A 17985-nucleotide genomic window follows, 5' to 3' on the forward strand; every position below is an offset into this window, starting at 1 on the left:
ATCCAGCAGTCCTACCACCTCAGTAATAAAGACCAATGAGTTGTCAAATCACATAGACCCAGCAGTAAGTTGGACGGACGAAGCAATCATCATTCTTGCGCCAGTGAGAGGTCGCGTCCGCTCTGCCCGGGCATGAATGCGGCACCGATTCTTTGGAGCGGCGCTGACTGTTTCGGGCGGGAAGCGCGCGCGGGCGATGGAGGGGCTTTGGGTGGGCCAGACTGGTCAGGAGCGGGCGTGGCAGCTGTCCGCATGTCCCTACCGGACACGCTCGGAAACGAGAGGATGCACCGACTCTCGCGGATAAAATCGTACACTACACACCATATCTCTGTAGGAGTAGGTCGATATGTTGCACTCTCTAACACACACATGATGTTAAACACACACACGCACACGCACGCACACGCACGCACCTTGGTCCCGTTGCACCTTCTAACGTGACTTATTACACCTAGACGGAGGGAGTAGTAAGTATACGAGATACGGTGGCACACTGACTTAAGTTGAATACAAGTGCCCAAAATTTGTGTGCATGTTATAATAAGGATTCACTTAAAATAGTACGTGAGCGAACAGAGGGATCAATTGGACAGTGTTCCCGAGTAGTAGCGAGATGTGTGAGGTAGTAAGATACACCGCTGGCGCTTTTAATTTTTCTTATTAATTTGTTTGTCTCACCCTCTGACTGGTGGGACCCAACGTACTACGTGGAGAGAGATAAGTTGACTAAGGCTGCATTATTTCTGCTCCACTGTGGATAGTCTTACCACCAAAGCCACATGACACGATTATGATTCAAATCCTAATAACTCCCACACACACACACACAAAACACGACATGCCTGTCACACGAATGCAGGAATGTATAAAAGGTTATTTTCCTCTCGTTGAACATAACGGGAGGGTTGTGTAGCTGGTTAGCCTGTTCGCTCATCAAACTTGAGGTCTCGGGTTCGATAACTACACTTGAGCATAATTTTTGCCAGGAGGATTCTTTGACTCGTCAAAATGTTTTCTAGGGTTTGCATGCTTCACACTCTCTCTCCAGTATATATATACACGTTGGAGCCTCAGCGCTTGTAGTTGCTCTCTTCACACTCTCTCGCCCTCTCCCACTGGAGCCTCAGCGCTTGTCGTTGCTCTCTTCACACTCTCTCGCCCTCTCCAGATCTAAACAAGACTTCGTTGGCCTCTCTCTCCCCTCACTGCTGCTCAAAGAGCCGACAGGATCCGTCCGCCGGGAAGGGAAGGAGGCTTAACGCTATCGCCGTCGGCGAGGGAGGGAATCCACTACCGGCGCTGTTGTTCACTTTCCACCCAGCGGCGGCACGGGAGGGCCTCCGACCCCTTCTTCTTCGCCACTGTCCCGTCGCCCACCGAACCACGCCCCAAGAACCTTAAGGTATATTTTACTTACTCCACATGCATTGCTTTAGCTGCATGTATACCATGAATCTAGGACGTGGTTCAAAGAGGAAAGGAGTGGGGGGAAGTAGTGGGAAAAGTTGTATATAGCATGAATCTAGGACGTGGTTCAAAGAGGAAATGAAGGGCGAAAGTTGTATAGCATGAATCTAGGACGTGGTTCAAAAAGGAAAGGAATGGGGGAAAGTAGTGGGGAAAGTTGTATCGCATAAATCTAGGACGTGGTTCAAAGAGGAAAGGAAGGGGCGAAAGTACTAGTTCAAAAAGGAAAGGAAGGGACAAGGCTGTAGAGTTTAGTAGGACTAGATTTGCCGCGCTGACATAGGGAAAGGTGTCTAAAGATAACAAAACTGGGACCAACACAAATATGCTCCTTGGTTGTTTGTTCTTTGTTGCAACAGACTGTGCATGACCACAGTACATCGGTAGATGCACATGGTGCTGGTGCGTCCACTGTCCCATGCAACTCATTAGCTGTTGTTAATCTATGGCCCTGTTTGGTTAAAAACTCCCTAGTCCCTACCTGCTTGGTTCCAGGGACTAAACATGGACTAGAGGTTATTAAATGACATGATAAAAGACCATGTTACCCCTAGTAATGAACTAATAGAAATAAAGTGCGATGCGTGGGAGGGGCAACTGTTGGAAAAAGTCCCAAAAAGACTCCCTCGACGTCTTCTTTCTTTAGTCCCAAATGCCCACTTTTAGTCCCGAAAAGTCCCTCCTGTTTGGTTTAGATGTGACTGACACGGAGTTTTTTTAGTCCCTACACCAAAATGTCCCTGTAAACAAACACCCTCTAATAATGCCGCTGGAAAATTGATGCAATGCCACAGTTAAAAACAAATTACATGTTTAACAAATTTTATTGTTAATATTAATCAATGCCACCGTTTGAGAAATGCTATTGTCTTGCTTTCTTTCCCATTTAGATAAGGTAGATGATTCTTTTTGTTGGCTTCTGTGTCATCCACCGTTATTGACCACTAATTGTTTCCTTTGCACCTCTATGTAAACAGGGTTATCTACTTCACCTCGTTGCCATTGTGACCTTTTGTTGCACTGCACAAAACACTTTTGTTTTAAGAGTGTTTTGTGCAGTTCAACCAAAATGTCACACCGACAACATTGCTTGATTGCTTGATCTTAGTGGAACTGCACAAGAGGAGATCTTACTTCCTATCCGTTAAGGTGAATTTGGTTCAGATCTTCTTCTTGTGAGTTGTTTGAATTCCGCATCATGAGAGGTCAGTACTAGCCTTCTTTCACATGATTCTGCAGTGTGCTTTCATATGTTGTGCTACTTGTACGATAATGTTGCTTGATTTTAGTGAACTGCACAAATGGAGACAATACTTCCAATCTGTATGTGCACCGTAATATCCCATTGAGGTAAGATAAGGATATTTCACAACTGCTGGCCTGTATTTTGCCACTTTCATCAGAAAATTAAGTTTAGTACTATACTTGTGCTCCCTAATTGACATGCCAAATCTTACATTGAAGGTGAAGCTTGTCTGTTATTGAACCAAGTGATGAAGGGGAAGAACAAGCGGAAGAAAAACAAAAATCAACTCCCGGTGCTGTAATGAAGCACTGGAACTGTGATGACACAAGTAATGATATAGTTTTGAATCTTAATTTATTGCTATGGCTGGAACGAGCAATTGTTTTGCCACTGATTTGATGCCATACGTAATTATCTCTACTTGTGCAAACAGGGATGTTCTTTGAAGATACCATATATTTTAGTGGAACTGCACAAGAAGATGTTGGAAACATTAAACTAATCGAGGAGTATATAATAAGCATGGCCACCCCCGTAGATAGCAACAGATGGTTCCAGAGAAGTGCTTCATCTGTATGCTCTACACAATCAGTCTACTGACAAATGTTGGTACTCACCCACTGATTTCATCCATATGATTGAGCTTTGTCATCTCTATTGGTGTTGTGCTACTGTTTAGATACTGTCATGAAAAAGTGGTATTGTCCTTGAGAAGTGCTTTATCTATGCTGTTTTAAATATTTCCTTTCCTTTTTTTCGAGCAAACAGGGATCATCTTCCTCTGAAGAAGAATATGGAGTACGTTAAGTGACTAGTTCCGATTATGCCAGGATGAAGAAGCCCTGTCTATCTTCTCATCAGAAGGAGCAGTTGAAGGATGGTTACATTACTCCCACAAGACCAAACTAACTTCAGCTCAGAAGGACTGACAAATCTCCATTTTTTTGCTGTGATGCGCGAGCACAATGTTGTTCTAGGATTCTTTCTGGTGAGTTCCATTTTTCTAAAAGTGTGCTCTACGTGGACCATGTATGTGCCTGTTGAAACTGTCAATTCATAGTACAGTTTGCTTTATACTAATCACTTTTTTGTATTTGTGCAAACAGGGGTGCTCAGCTTGATTTCAACGGGAACTGCACAAAATGTTCATGAATACATCGAATCATTCATTTCCACCACAAGAAAGGAGGTGCCCATTAGTTCAAGGCGTTGCAACATATAAGGGCGAAATCATACAAGCTACGCGCGAATTTGGTTGATTTTGGTGGAACTGCACAAAAAGAACAGCTGGTTTATTTAGCACGAGGTGCCATGTCAATGTTCGAACTGATGGCAAACTCTGCCCATTCCACAATCGTAGGCATTTGATATTTTGGAATGGGACAACCTTGTCAAATTTTGCTCATTGATTTTAGCAAGATATGCGTTTGATATTTTCGAATGGGACGCCCTTTGCTGTCAGCAGCGGCGATCAATTTTTTCTTTATTCTTTAGTTGTGAAGTAAATATTACCTCTGACATGTGAGTCGCTGAGATGCATAATCATCGATTGTTTTGAATGTTCTCTATGAATTGCCAGGCCTGTGTGTTTGTTTGTAATGTACAAAAACGCTAAAAAGCTTCTCCAACTCTTTGTACTCCTTCTGTTCCTTTTTACTTCGCACATTGTGAAAGTGCATACTTTTTGGTATAAGATTGGTCAAAGTAGAGATACTTTGACTGCAGACAAAACTTGTATGCAGACTAGAAAGGACCGGAGGGAGTACATGTGAAACTGCTGCAAACGTGGTGATCAACCTGGGAATAATGCTAGTACGTATTGTTTTGCATGTTCATCCAATGCCAGTGATACAGGAATTCGAACTAATCGAAATAAATTCATTCATACACGGTCGGATTTCATATAAACATGCCGGATTTCATTACATTTCATACATTCTTCAACTAAAAAGGGGTGTTTGTGGCCGCATGCATCTCCCAGATGTAGAGGCTGGGGGTCATCCTCCTTTTCAAAAAAAAACTAAAAAGGGGTGCGCTGGAGGTATAATTAATTAACCGAAGCTACCCACCTTTGTCCCGCTGAGCCGAACAGAAGCTTCAGTGACTTAACTGTAGGTGCAGTTGCGTAACTGACATGTGGCCTGTTGGGCCCACGTGTCAGTCAGCCAACTGCACCAGCAGTTAAGTAGAAGCAGCGTTCTTCTCCAATGCAGCTCTCCGACTCCACGTCGCCGCCAAGAAGCTAACTGGCCGTCAATGGTCAACCCGCCTAGCTTGGCTTCAACCGGAGGGTAGCAGCGGTGGCCTTACTTGGACCCGAGCGACGGCGACCTACCATGTTCTACTCTTCCTCGTTTTCTGTGTGGCGCGGCCTCGTTGGCAGTGGGGCAGGGCCTCGGCGGAGCCGGCGATGTCCTCTATCTCGTTGCCAGCGGGGGGCGCCTCAGCGGAGTGGTGGAAATCCTCCCCCACATTGCCGGCAGGGTGGGGCCTCGGCTGAGCCAGCGATGTCCTCTGCCTCGTTGTTGGCGGGTCAGGGCCTCGGCGGAGCCGGTGGTGTCCTCTGCCTCATTGTTGGCGCCGCGGGGCCTTGGCGGAGCCGGCGGTGTCCTCTGCCTCATTGTTGGCGCCGCGGGGCGTCAGCGGAGCAGGGCGCCGTCGATGCCAACGAAGCGGGGACTCATCGGAGCTGGCATTGTCCTCTGCCTCATCCTCGGTCTCGCCAAACAGCGCCTTGCCCGCTTCATCGCCCTCTTTGCTAGCCTCTTTGTAGGCGGCCGTAGCCTCCGCCACCCGCATGCGGTACCTCTAGCGCTCGAGGCGGCCCTTGCGGGCGGAGCGTTGCGAGTCGAGCAACGCCTCCTGCTCCGCCCGCTCTGCGGTGATCTGCTCCTCCGCCTGCAGGTGCTCCTAGAGGAGATGGTGGTTGTAGGCGGCGTCGGCCTGCGCCTCCCGGAACTGCTCCTCACGCATCTGCCTCACCCTGTCCATATATTGGGCACGGGCCTCGCCGATGGTCATGGTGCAATGCACCGGCGAGGATGGCGCGGAGGAGGGGGTTGGCGCCGGATCGTCGACTACCATGTTCTCCATTGGGACGTCGTCGTCCTCCGGCTGCCTGCCGGCCAACCGGCCGATAGCAATGGCTGCCATCTCCTTGTGGTCCGTCGTCCGCCCGTCCCAAAGAGCGCTGGAGTGCGAGGAAGCCATGGTGGGCAGTAGTGGTGTGGACAGGAGAAAGGGAACGGATGCAGATGACTGCGGCTATGGCCGGCGCAGCAGTTTATATAGCAATGGTGGGCGGGCAGAGGGACGGACGTGTGGCACTAGAGTAGCCGCCTCGGCAACCGCGTATCATTAATGTGTGCGGCAGATGGATGGACGGACGACACTTGTGTCGTTTGAAGACGGAGCAATCGCCTGCACCGGGAAGCGGGGTGGCCGGTGCTGACTGTTTCGGGCGGAAAGCGTGCATGGGTGAGGAGATGACTTTACTTGGATAGGATGACAATGGGGACCCACCAAGTCCATAGCCTCACGTACGCAAGTGCCTCCTTATTATATATATAACTATAATTTATTTTTCTTCCTCCTGGTTTCCTGACATCACGGTCCCACACCATTGTCAACCTATGTACTCCCTCCTTTCCGGTTTATAGGGCTTATCTCAAAATTTTAGTTTTTCCATTTTATAAGGCTCAATTTGGTTGTTTTCCATCACATGTTCAGATTCCAAGGTGCATTAAATCATTGCATGCAAGTATTAAGAGAAAATTGGCCAATGCATGTACTTTATGCATGCATGCATTGCAATTAATGCATTGATAAACATAATTTTTTGAGGATAATAAGAGCATTAATTAGGTGCTTTTGCAAAACTACAAAAAGTATTCCACCACTCGCCATCTACCTTGATTGGTGAGATTTTTGGATTGAGCATTATAAACCGGAAAGGAGGGAGTAGTCAATAAACGAGAGAATTGCACAAGAAGCGGCCGACAGCTGGGACCAAGCAGCTCGAGCAGTATTTGTGTTTTTGAGGTGTGAGCACTGCAGAGTTTTTCGATGTTTACCCCAGATATTAATTTTTCTCCTCTGAACAACAACGAAAACATCGCTGCAGGTATTAACTGGGCGGGCTGTGGCCCGTCTAGCCCAGGCCAGATATCTAGCCCAGATATTAATTTTTTTCAAGCTGAAAATGGCTATCCCAACTATACTTTTTTTAGGAATACCCAGGCAAGGTCAAGTTGTTATTCTCTGCCCCGCTGGGCTGCAAGTCTTTCCTAGGAGGGATGCCTTAGGCTTAACAAGAAAATGGGCTTTAAGAAATAATAAATGGGATGTAATTATAAAAACTGGGTAGTAACTATAAAAAATGCATCAAACAGTGATTACTTTATAAAATACTATTTTTGGAATATTGAAATTTTTAATTTCATTAATTGTTGCGAGCGCAATGTTTCGTTGGATTTTTACCCAATATAAATTTATATTGAAATTGAATTTAATCTGACTAGAAATTTTGGGATAAAAGTATTCGGAACCCATCAAAATGTGGGAAATTTTATTGAATTCTGTTTTGAACGGTTGGTTAAAATGGGTTGTACTTTTAACAAACTGTAAATGGGTTGTAGTAAATTCCATTAGAATTCAAAAATGGGATACACATTCTTACAAATCTCAAATGGGCTATAAGTTCTCTGCCACACACTTCTGGCCTTACTAAGTTGACGCGTCCCCTAAAAAAACAGAGTTGACGCATATGCAAGGCTTTGTCAACTTATAGACAACACACGGTTCTAGCAGCAATGGCCGTTGGATGTCCATCCAACGGATGTCGTGCTTCTTCTTCAATCTCGGATATTCTAGCTTCACAGGCCCAAAAAATGATTCATCCCCCTGACATCTGGGGCGCACCGTTTCGGAAGCTGACCTGTGGGCCTACTAAGTTGACGTACCAAGGGCTTTGTCAACTTAGTCAATATAAACGATTCTAGCTGCAGTGACCGTACGATGTCCATCCAACAGTCGTCGTGCTTCTTCAACCTCTGGTCTTCTTGCTCCAGCCGCCCAAAGCAGCGCCGATCATGCCGCCTGCTCCTGCCTCCCGTGGCCGTCTGTGCTGCCGCGGAGGCCTCACCGCCCCCTACTACTCCCACCGCTGGCCAGGCCGTCCCTCCACTCACTCACACCCCCTGTTATTCTGTGGCGACGGCAGCACAGCCGAACCAGTGAACCCTCGTACTGCTCTACGCGTGTGCATCCACTGCCGCGTCTTCCCCGGCTCCGCGTCGTCCCCTTCCTAGGCCTCGCCGTCGTCCACCGCCGTGGTGCTCTCGGTGCGGCGTGGTCAACGTGGTCAAGGAACGACTTCCATCGGACGTGGACTGTACGTGGAGAGGCTGACAGCTCGGTCCACGCCAGCTGCATGGAAGTGCCTCCTTATTACGCGCAAAATAATTATTCCTCCACCTGATAGCAGGGACCCATCGGACGGGCCACCGTATTTCGCGAAAAAAATGATTCGCCCCCTGACTGCTGGGACCCACGAGCTACATCTTCGCACGCAAGGAAGTGCGTCCGAAAAAAAATGATTCGCCCCCTGACTGCTGGGACCCACCAGCTACATCTTCGCACGCAAGGAAGTGCGTCCGGAAAAAAAAATTCGCCCCCCGACTGCTGGGACCCACCAGCTACACCTTCGCATGCAAGGAAGTGCGTCCGGGCAAAAAAAATGATTCGCCCCCCTGACTGCTGGGACCCAGCAGCTACACCTTCGCACGCAAGGAAGTGCGTCCGGGCAAAAAAAACGATTCACCCCCTGACTGCTGGGACCCAGCAGCTACACCTTCGCACGCAAGGAAGTGCGTTCGGGCAAAAAAACGATTCGCCCCCTGACTGTTGGGACCCACCAGCTACATCTTCGCAGGCAAGGAAGTGCCTGACAGTCGGGACCCACCTGGTCGAAGCGTACGTAGCGTTGTCATCCTGGTCGCGAACATGTACGTACATACTGGTCGATGTAGAGGCGCACACGTGTCATAGTAGAGGCGCACACGTGTCGTAGTAGAGGCGCGCACGTAGCATGTACACGTACGTACAGCAGCCAGGGTGCAAGAAAGAAAATATGGCCATGTATGTGTACATACGGGCGGGGTCTCGAACGCCTAGTCGCCTCTACTACGTCGTGTTCATGGGGAGGCAACGGAATGCGTCGTGTTCATGGGGAGGCAACAGAATGCGTCGTGTTCATGGGGAGGCAACGGAATGCGTCGTGTTCATCGGGAGGTAATGGAATGCGTGGGAGCCAACCGGCTTGGACGGAACAAGCGATGGAAACGAGGCCTGGCGTACCGCACAACGGAGGAAATGGACCTCCAACGTTCGGAGCGGAGTCCTGTTGATCGGGAGGGGTGTGGCGTACCGCAAAACGGAGGAAACGGACCTCCTACAGTCGAAACGGGGGTCTTGTTGATCGGGAGGGGTGTGGCGTACCGCAAAACAGACAAAACGGACCTCCTACGGTCGAAACGGGGGTCCTGTTGATCGGGAGGGGTGTGGCGTACCGCAAAACAGACGAAACAAACTTGTGTCGGAGCGCTACGGTCGAAACGGGGGTCCTGTTCATCGGGAGGGGTGTGGCGTACCGCAAAACGGGACTCCATGGGATACTGTTCATCTCCACCGTCGACCTCCTCCAGCCTCCACGGGCTACCGTCGACCTCCTCCAGCCCCCACGGGCTCCAGTTCATCCAGCCTCCACCGCGCGCTACTCCACCGGCTACTATTCAACCACCCCTCCACCGTCTACTGTTCATCCAGTCCTCCACCATCTACTGTTCATCCAGCCCTCCACACCACGGGGGCCTGTTCAACCACCCCTCCACGGCCACCCTTCCATCGTCTACTGTTCATCCAGCCCTCCACACCACGAGGTCCTGTTCATCCAGAGGCAACGCCACCGCTCACTGTTCATCCAACCCCCTGGCAACGCTCACTGTTCATCCAATCGATCGGCTTCAGTTAGCAGCAGTAGCGAAGGAATCGCTCCATCAGGTTCAGTTAACAACCATCGATCGATCGCTCGGGTTCAGTAACGCATAGCCTGTAGTGCAATCGCTCGGGTTCAGTTAGAGCCCAACGCCTCACTCGGGTTCAGTTAGAGCCAATGCCTCGCACGTGTACGAGAGAAACGTGCATCGCTCGGCCCCCGACCTCCCACCGTAACTGGCAACTCCCCGAAATTTTCCTCCCCCTCGCTTCTACCACGGTTTTTTCCGTCATGGACGGCCCAAAGAATGTCATGCAGCTGCGTCTCCGGCCCACCCAGGACGAAAAGCCAATTTTCTATCATGATTTTTTGTCATCTCCACTCCTAATGCAGCAGTTGGTAGTCTCCACCGGTCAATTTTCGTCCCACCACTTTCGTCCGTTTTTTCCGTAGGTTAACCTTCGTAGATTTTTTCTCGCCCACCTCCGACCATCCCGTGCAAAACCAAAAAAAACATACGCCACCATCCGTCTCTCGATCCACCCGATGCGGCCGCCCTATCTCCCTCGTCTAGCGATGCAGCGCCGCCCCAATCTCCCTGCTCCGCTGCCGCCGCCCCAATCTTCCCGCTCCGCCGCCACCGCCCCAATCGCCCCACTCCACCGTTGTCGCCCCCCGCCTTCCACTATCACCCGCTCAGCCACCTCCACCCTCCTCTACATCACCGGAGGAACGGGCTCACCTGGCGCGCCGCCTCGAGGCCGCGCTCGAGCAGGTGAGGAGGGAGTCGGTGCGGCAGGGCGCGGTACTGGACGAGCTGAGGCGGCGGCTCGAGGGGCGGCGGGCGCGCGCGGACGAGCTCCTCGTCACCAGGCGGAGGGCCGCCGAGGGCGTCGAGCGCCGCAAGGAGCAGATGCAGACGCAGATCGAGCGGGTGCTGCCACTCTCCAGGGCCCTCGCCGCCGCACACCGGCAAGTGCAGGTACCTGCTTGCCCGCCCGTTTCTTCCTCTCAGCGCGAGACTGGAATGCTTTGGCTATTGTGGCTGCCTGCGTTTGGTCCAATAGCATCTGTGTATGTGTTGCGCTGTGTGCGTGTGTGCTCTGCATATGGAGTGGATCCAGCAGTGGCCGCGTCCTGCATCGAAGATGCGGCTAGGAATTAGAGAGATGGGAGAGAGGAGGAAGGGACCGGGGATGGGCTCAGCGATGCGGCGAAGCTTGCGGAGGCTGGCTGGCGGCTGAGTCACACAGCAACGACGACGTGCGTGTGGCATCCTCCCTGGTGGGGCGAGCAGGAAGGAGGAGGTGCACGGGAGGCGTAGGCGCTGTGGCCTATCTGCAGGTTAGTTAATCTTTGTTGTTATTATCCTTAGTGTGATTTCTACTAACTATTTCTCTGCTCTATTCTCTGGGCTTGAAGAGGTGGACTACAGTAATAGGGGAACTGGAACAAGCGCCAGAAGCGGCCGTGAACATAGATGCACAGTTCTGCGAGGAAGAAACCAGGGTGTACAGAGGAAGGGAGATCTCACCCAGGTCTCCGAGCTATTGACTGGGAAGATGAACCCCAGCAGCCGGGCTGGACTGGTTTAAAAGTAACCCGTAAAACTTACTGATTTTAATTCACTTGGTACACGTCATCAGTGATTCAGTACGTGATATCGGTATTGAGTGTACTAGCAGTCTACAGATAGATTTGCGTCTGTATGCTGAGCTTTTTCTGAGGATAATGATTTTTTGATTGAATCCAGTATAGGTAACTAATAGAAATACAATAGTAATACTAATGACAGTCTCACTGTTGGGAAGTTTTTTGATGGATATTTAGTCGAGGCAGCTATTTCTACCATGGAATAATTGCAATTTAGCTATGTGACGCTGATGAGTTATATAAAGTTTATAAATGCATGTATGTCGATTTAATTTAACGGACATGGTCTTTTATGTTGATTTCAGTTGAGCAGTAGGAAACATTTGTGCAGAGTAAGGGTTGCATCAGCGGCACCATGCCCTTCTCGGGCGAAAACTCTTGATAAAGCGATAAGGGGATTCGCTGACTATCCAATACATAATGTGATTGTACCGGTGCTGGGGACAAGTTTTGACTCTTTTTGAGAGAGACGTGTGGTTTTTACAACCTATTCTCTTGGGAGAAAGGTTTTGGGATCAGATATTGGAAAAGCAGGTCAATTGTTGAGAGGACAAAATTTAATTATGAAATAGTGTGTCGATATGTAGTGAGTTTTATTTCATTGCGACATATTTCAGTTTTTGGACAATGTGTGGGGGTGTGTGAGTTGAGTACTGAGAAGCATTTTTTCCCATGTTGACAACATGCAGGGTGAAGCAGGTGTGTAGAACACACGATCTTGCCGATGTGAGTACCCTGCTCTAATAAATTGCTTAGATCAGAGCACAGGGGTTAAGAAGTACATGAGACTGCAGTTTGATAGTGAGTCTGAGGAGAACTATGTCGAGGAGATGACAAGAATTGTACGCTGATTTTTTATGAAAGAAATACATACTTGCTGTTGCGTGTGGATGTCATTTTTATTAGTAGAACTATTGAGTTTTACTAAATGATTTGCATCTAACTGTTATAGGGAAGACCACTAATGAGAGCTAACCTGGCCACTTGAATGGGATGCGATCAAGACATACACAAGGGCTATGTTTGACGAAAATTGGCTCTTGTATGAGTGTGGAGCATACCAAAGTTGAAGAGATTGAGAAACACAAGTCGTGTCCTGAAGGTATGATCTTGTGCGTTTTGCTCACTGTTTATGTGTATGAAGCAGAATATATCAGTTTGTGTGAGAGAGTGAACTTACTTTAGTGATAAATAATGGCAGGTGCTCGACTTCATACACGTGAAGCAAGTCCGTATGAAGAATATAATGAAGAGGTGGACAAAGGATGCTCACAACATAGGAACCATTGGCATATAATCCCTTCTCCTACATGCACTTCAGAATGTGCATAGAGCTTGTTCAGCTTGGGGACGCAAATTTTCATATGTACGATTGTCTGGTTTATTTGTTGAAGGCAAATTTGGTGGACATGAAACCTTTTGCCAAGGTGAGAGATGGGCTTGGTTTGGAAGACCGGCTTGCTGAAAATGGAGTAGTTGTCAAGCTGTTGAGAATAATACATAGTATGTGTAGATCGCAAAACTCAAGAGCATCCGGCAAATTCTGGTAGTGGTGACAATGTTTCAGTAATATACCAGACAACAGGTTAGCATAACCATCAGCGCCAGGCTGCCAGCTACAAGGAAATAGATTGATTGGCCATTGACCAGCAGGGAGAAAGCCCCTTAGGAAGCTTTCAGTAAGAGGACAGTTTTCTACAGCATTTGCTGCCGCCATGGTCACAAAAGGACTACATGGACAGACAGAGGTGATGCTCCAAAACATCTTGCAAACCAGGCAGGTGCAATAGCTATGGCGTCGAGGGACACAAAAGGAATTTTTTTACCAAGCCCATAGAATTTAGATTGTCAGCGGAAACTAAAATGAGTGCAAATTATGAGACCCTTTTTTGGTTAGTAGTTAGTGTTACTTTATCAATACTCAAGTCAAGATTCTTTCTAATGGTGACCATGGGATCGAGAGAACTCTTTAGGTGACGGAGAAGTTTGATATGAGCCTCTAAGGTACTCTTCTACCTAGCCGAAAATGATGGTCTTTTAGAGGTTATCCTGGCGGATCATAGGAATATTTATTTTGCTTTCTTTTTTAATTTTATAGGTTGACGATTCTGATGTTATTGGATTTCTGCTTCCAACTGAAATAATTCCTTTATATCTGAGTACTATTACTATGGAGATTGGCTGTGAACTTACCAGAATAGTATGAACTCCTTCTCTGAATTTAATTCTTCTATGATGCTTTCCAAAGCCGATGATGACCATGCTGTGGACCCACATGGTGGAGGAAGGGGATGCCCGAGACTGAGACGATGACGGTGCTCGCGACGCACAGCTGCGAGACTGGACAACAGAGCCAAACACTCCCTTGGATTTGTCCTGATTCTGGAACAGGAGGCAGGCCGTTGCAGGTCGTTGCCGCTACCGCCCATGAAGTTGACGATGATCACGTGGCTATCGTGCGGCGGCGAGGTGGTGGTTGTGGAGGGGAAGAGGGAGGCGAGGGGAGACGCGCGGGCAAAAACTCGCACGGCGGAGGAAGGGGACGCCTCAGGTGGCGACGGTCATGACGGGCACTAGATTGTCATATGTTATTTGCATATAAATGATACAGGGGACCCTGGTGAGTTGTTTAGATTTCTCTGGTGAGTTGTTTAGATTTCTCCCCGCTCATGTCTGAATGGTCGGTTTAGTTCCTGAATTGTAGCTTCCCAGGTATGTTGGGCAATTCACAGTTGTACACGTTTGATAGTGTATTGATGCCCTGACAACTATGTAACGAGTGCATGTTGTTCAAGTGCTGATCTTCACTGATTATTTTCTGTTACCATTTGTCATGTAGGAATTCTTCATTTTGTAATTTGGAGTAGTGAACGAAATTTCTAGGGAATCACATGCACCATTTTTGTAGCTTGAATAATTCGCTATGTTCTAATTTGAAAATATGTTGGCCAATCGTTTGATATGCTGTCTGTTGCATATTGTTCGAAGATGGGTTGCATCTCTTTCTAAACTGCAAACAAGTGAAGAGCAATGGTATGCCTTGCTGCTGGAGGAAATCCGGAACAAGCTAACACAGTGGTGGCGCCAGGTGTCTTCCATGGGATACCAAAGAATTGCTAATCCATTGGTATACTACTGCTAGTTTGTTGTATATTTGTTGATATATTGCTATAAAATTGCACAAATGAATACCAAGGAAGAAATTCCTGGCGCTGCCACTGAGCTAACAGAGTGTAATTCAGCGGATGACATCATGAGAAAAATTCTGAGGTTGTGGAGAAGGATAAGTTGCTCACTATTTGCTCAATTGTGGTGCTGGTGGCATGAACGTAACAAGGTGAACCATGGAGAACGACGGTGCAAGAATTTCAGGTCAATGTCAGGCGACATGTGGATGAGTGGCTTGAGTTCCTGAAACCCAAAGAAGCTGCTGCTACTACTACATATGTAGAAGTTGGGTGAAACCGTCACAAGAGTTTGTGAAGATAAACATTGATGCGTCCTTTATTGAGGACACCAGGGCAGGGGGTGTGGGATTATATGCAGGGATGGCACTCCAACGACTTTGTTTGCGGCGGCTGGACATATAAACTCTCTGAGTGATGCACTGCATGCTGAAGTATATGTGTTTATATGTTCACTTTAGATCTTCAGATGCTGCTTTGAAAATGTTGATTGACAAAGCTTCATAATATACTGGACTCAAAACTCGTCGAGTTTTACAAAATGAGAAGAGATGCATACAAATAATTATTCTTCTTTATATATTTCTTGCACATGATAATACAAATAGTGTATTTCTATATATTTCTATTTTTGCGGAGTATGAGAAGGAATCCATTAATAAGAATGTCGAGGAGATGTCGTTGAAAGAGACAAAAAAATCATCGAGTTTTATACAACAATACATATACACACACAATCAGAACAAAATTAAAGGCCCGTGGCAACGCACGGGCATTCTACTAGAGTACGCATCACGAAGTGGATTTCAAAAGAAAATCTTATGGGCTATCATTTTTATACACACGACATTTGACATGCATTATGTTCATATATGCAACCAACAGTTTTTGCATTCGGTGTGTTTATTATTTTTTTGTACATGACAATGCACAAGCATTGAACTAACTGTATGAAAGGAAACCATTTCAATTCCCCCTTTCCAAGAACAAGGAATTCTTATGTATTGGAACACATACGCTTGGAGGACTTTACGGGGAGAGAGCGACAATATTACTCGAATACGGATGTGCCAATTGCAAAGACTTTACGGTGATACAGAAGCATTCCTCTGTTCGTTAACTCATATTCAGACTCTCTAATATATGCAGGCAGTATGATCAATAACTGTCAAAGAGTAATATGACGTTCTCAAATTGCCAAGATATGCAGGAGACTTTGTAACAAAAGCTGCAATCTCTATGTAGCTATTTACTTCACTTAATGAATTCACTTCATGACAGGACATGGTGTGTCGTGCAAGATTGTTGTTTAATTTATTTACCTTGCTTTGTGGATTGATGTAGTGTGAACAGTTAATTCAAAAAAACTTTATCACAAATGAGAAATAAGATTGCTTTTCTTTAGCTTAATACATGTGTCTACTTCCTAATATCAAATTAGACTTTAGTGTTATTGTATTCCAATGAAGAAACATGACCCTGCCCCATTGAACTTCATGTCCTACGTCAAGATGGAGACTTTGTTCTCTCTTCATTTGGACTGTCTCATATAGAAGAAATTGCAGCATTGTGATATCAAATAATTATCCACTAATTGATCAATGGAATTGCTGAAGTGTATGATAGATCTGCAATTTAAAGTATGCATTATAGCCCATAGCAACACACGGGCGTTCTACTAGTAGAAGTAGGAGCCCACCACATCTATGATGATACCGGGTTTTGTCACAATTATCGTCATAGAAGTGTCATATGTATGACAGGAAAAAAATTCGTTTGGCCCAAAATGTCACGGATGTGTCTTTTTTTTTGTAGTGATCTAGATTGTTATCTCCTGTGCCAGCATCGCTATTTTTGCTATGGCGGGGCTTGGAGCGGCGCCGATGACGCCGGTGTCTGGATTGCTTCCCCAAGGGGTTATCTTCCGTTGCCTCATCACCATTGTTTTGTTTGGGGGTGTCCACCATATAAATATCATATGATGAGGTGGCGGTCCAGCGCCCTGTAGGCGGTGGTTCCTGTTCTTCTCCTGCATCGTTGTCCATGTCGTCGATGTCTTAGGAGTCGAAGTCAAGCACGTCGGTTAAATCATCGACATTGGCTATAAAGTGGGTGGTGGGTGGGGGACGAATTTCTTCGTTGTCCGCTCCCCACTCGAGCCGGACATAGTTCGACCAAGAATCTCCTAACAAGGACAGAGACCTTAATGAGTTCAGCACGTCACCCAAGGGTGAGTAGTGAAAAATATCCGCGGCGGTGAACTCCATGACAGGTGCCCAATCTGATTCTATATGCGCGGACGCACGCGGTTTGGATCCTGCAACCGGGGAAGAGCCCGGGGGTCCGATGACACCAACCTCACAGGAGGCGGGTTCGGTGTTCGACTCCGCCGCTGATGAGTGTGCGGCCTCCGTGGCGGGGTCCATCCACCCATCCTCAGAAGGCACGATCTGCTCCGGGTTGATTCCCGGCGCCAATGCGGGTGCGATTTCCTGAATACTGTCTGATGGCAGATCAAAGTCATGCCCGTTGTGACTGTTCGGCACACCTGTCATGGGCTCGAATTCGTCGAAGATCAAGTCTCCGCGGATGTCGACAGTATAGTTTAAGCTTCCAAACCTAACCTGATGGCCAAGGGCGTAGCTGTCGATCTGCTCCAGATGGCCAAGCGAGTTGGCCCACAGTACGAAGCTGCCAAATACGAAGATCTGTCCAGGAAGGAAAACCTCCCCCGTGGACCGCATCATTGAAGATGATCGAGGGAGCCATCAAGCCTTATCGCGATGGCACAGTGGAACTCTCAATGAAAGCACCAATGTCGGTGTCAAAACCGGCGGATCTCGGGTAGGGGGTCCCGAACTGTGCGTCTAAGGCTAATGGTAACAGGAGGCAGGGGACACGATGTTTTACCTAGGTTCGGGCCCTCTCGATGGTGGTAATACCCTACTTCCTGCTTGATTGATCTTGATGATATGAGTATTACAAGAGTTGATCCACCACGAGATCATAGAGGCTAAACCCTAGAAGCTAGCCTATGATTATGATTGTTGTTGTCCTACGGACTAAACCCTCCGGTTTATATAGACACCAGAGGAGGCTAGGGTTACACAGAGTCGGTTACAGAAAAGGAGATCTACATATCCGAATATCCAAGCTTGCCTTCCACGCAAAGGAGAGTTCCATCCGGACACGGGACGAAGTCTTCAATCTTGTATCTTCATAGTCAAACAGTCCGGCCAAAGTATATAGTCCGGCTGTCCGAGGACCCCTTAATTCAGGACTCCCTCAGTGGCTCCTTCTTGTGAAACACGATAATTCTTTCTCCCTCTCCAAATATGTGTTTTATAGTATCATGATTGGAGTGTGCGGGCCACCAGGTGGGGACAACCCACCTGGGCGCACCTAGAGGGGGGCGCGCCCTGGTGGGTAGTGCCCAC

This window comes from Triticum dicoccoides, chromosome 5B, assembly GCF_002162155.2.
Source record: "Triticum dicoccoides isolate Atlit2015 ecotype Zavitan chromosome 5B, WEW_v2.0, whole genome shotgun sequence".
Classification (NCBI taxonomy): domain Eukaryota; kingdom Viridiplantae; phylum Streptophyta; class Magnoliopsida; order Poales; family Poaceae; genus Triticum; species Triticum dicoccoides.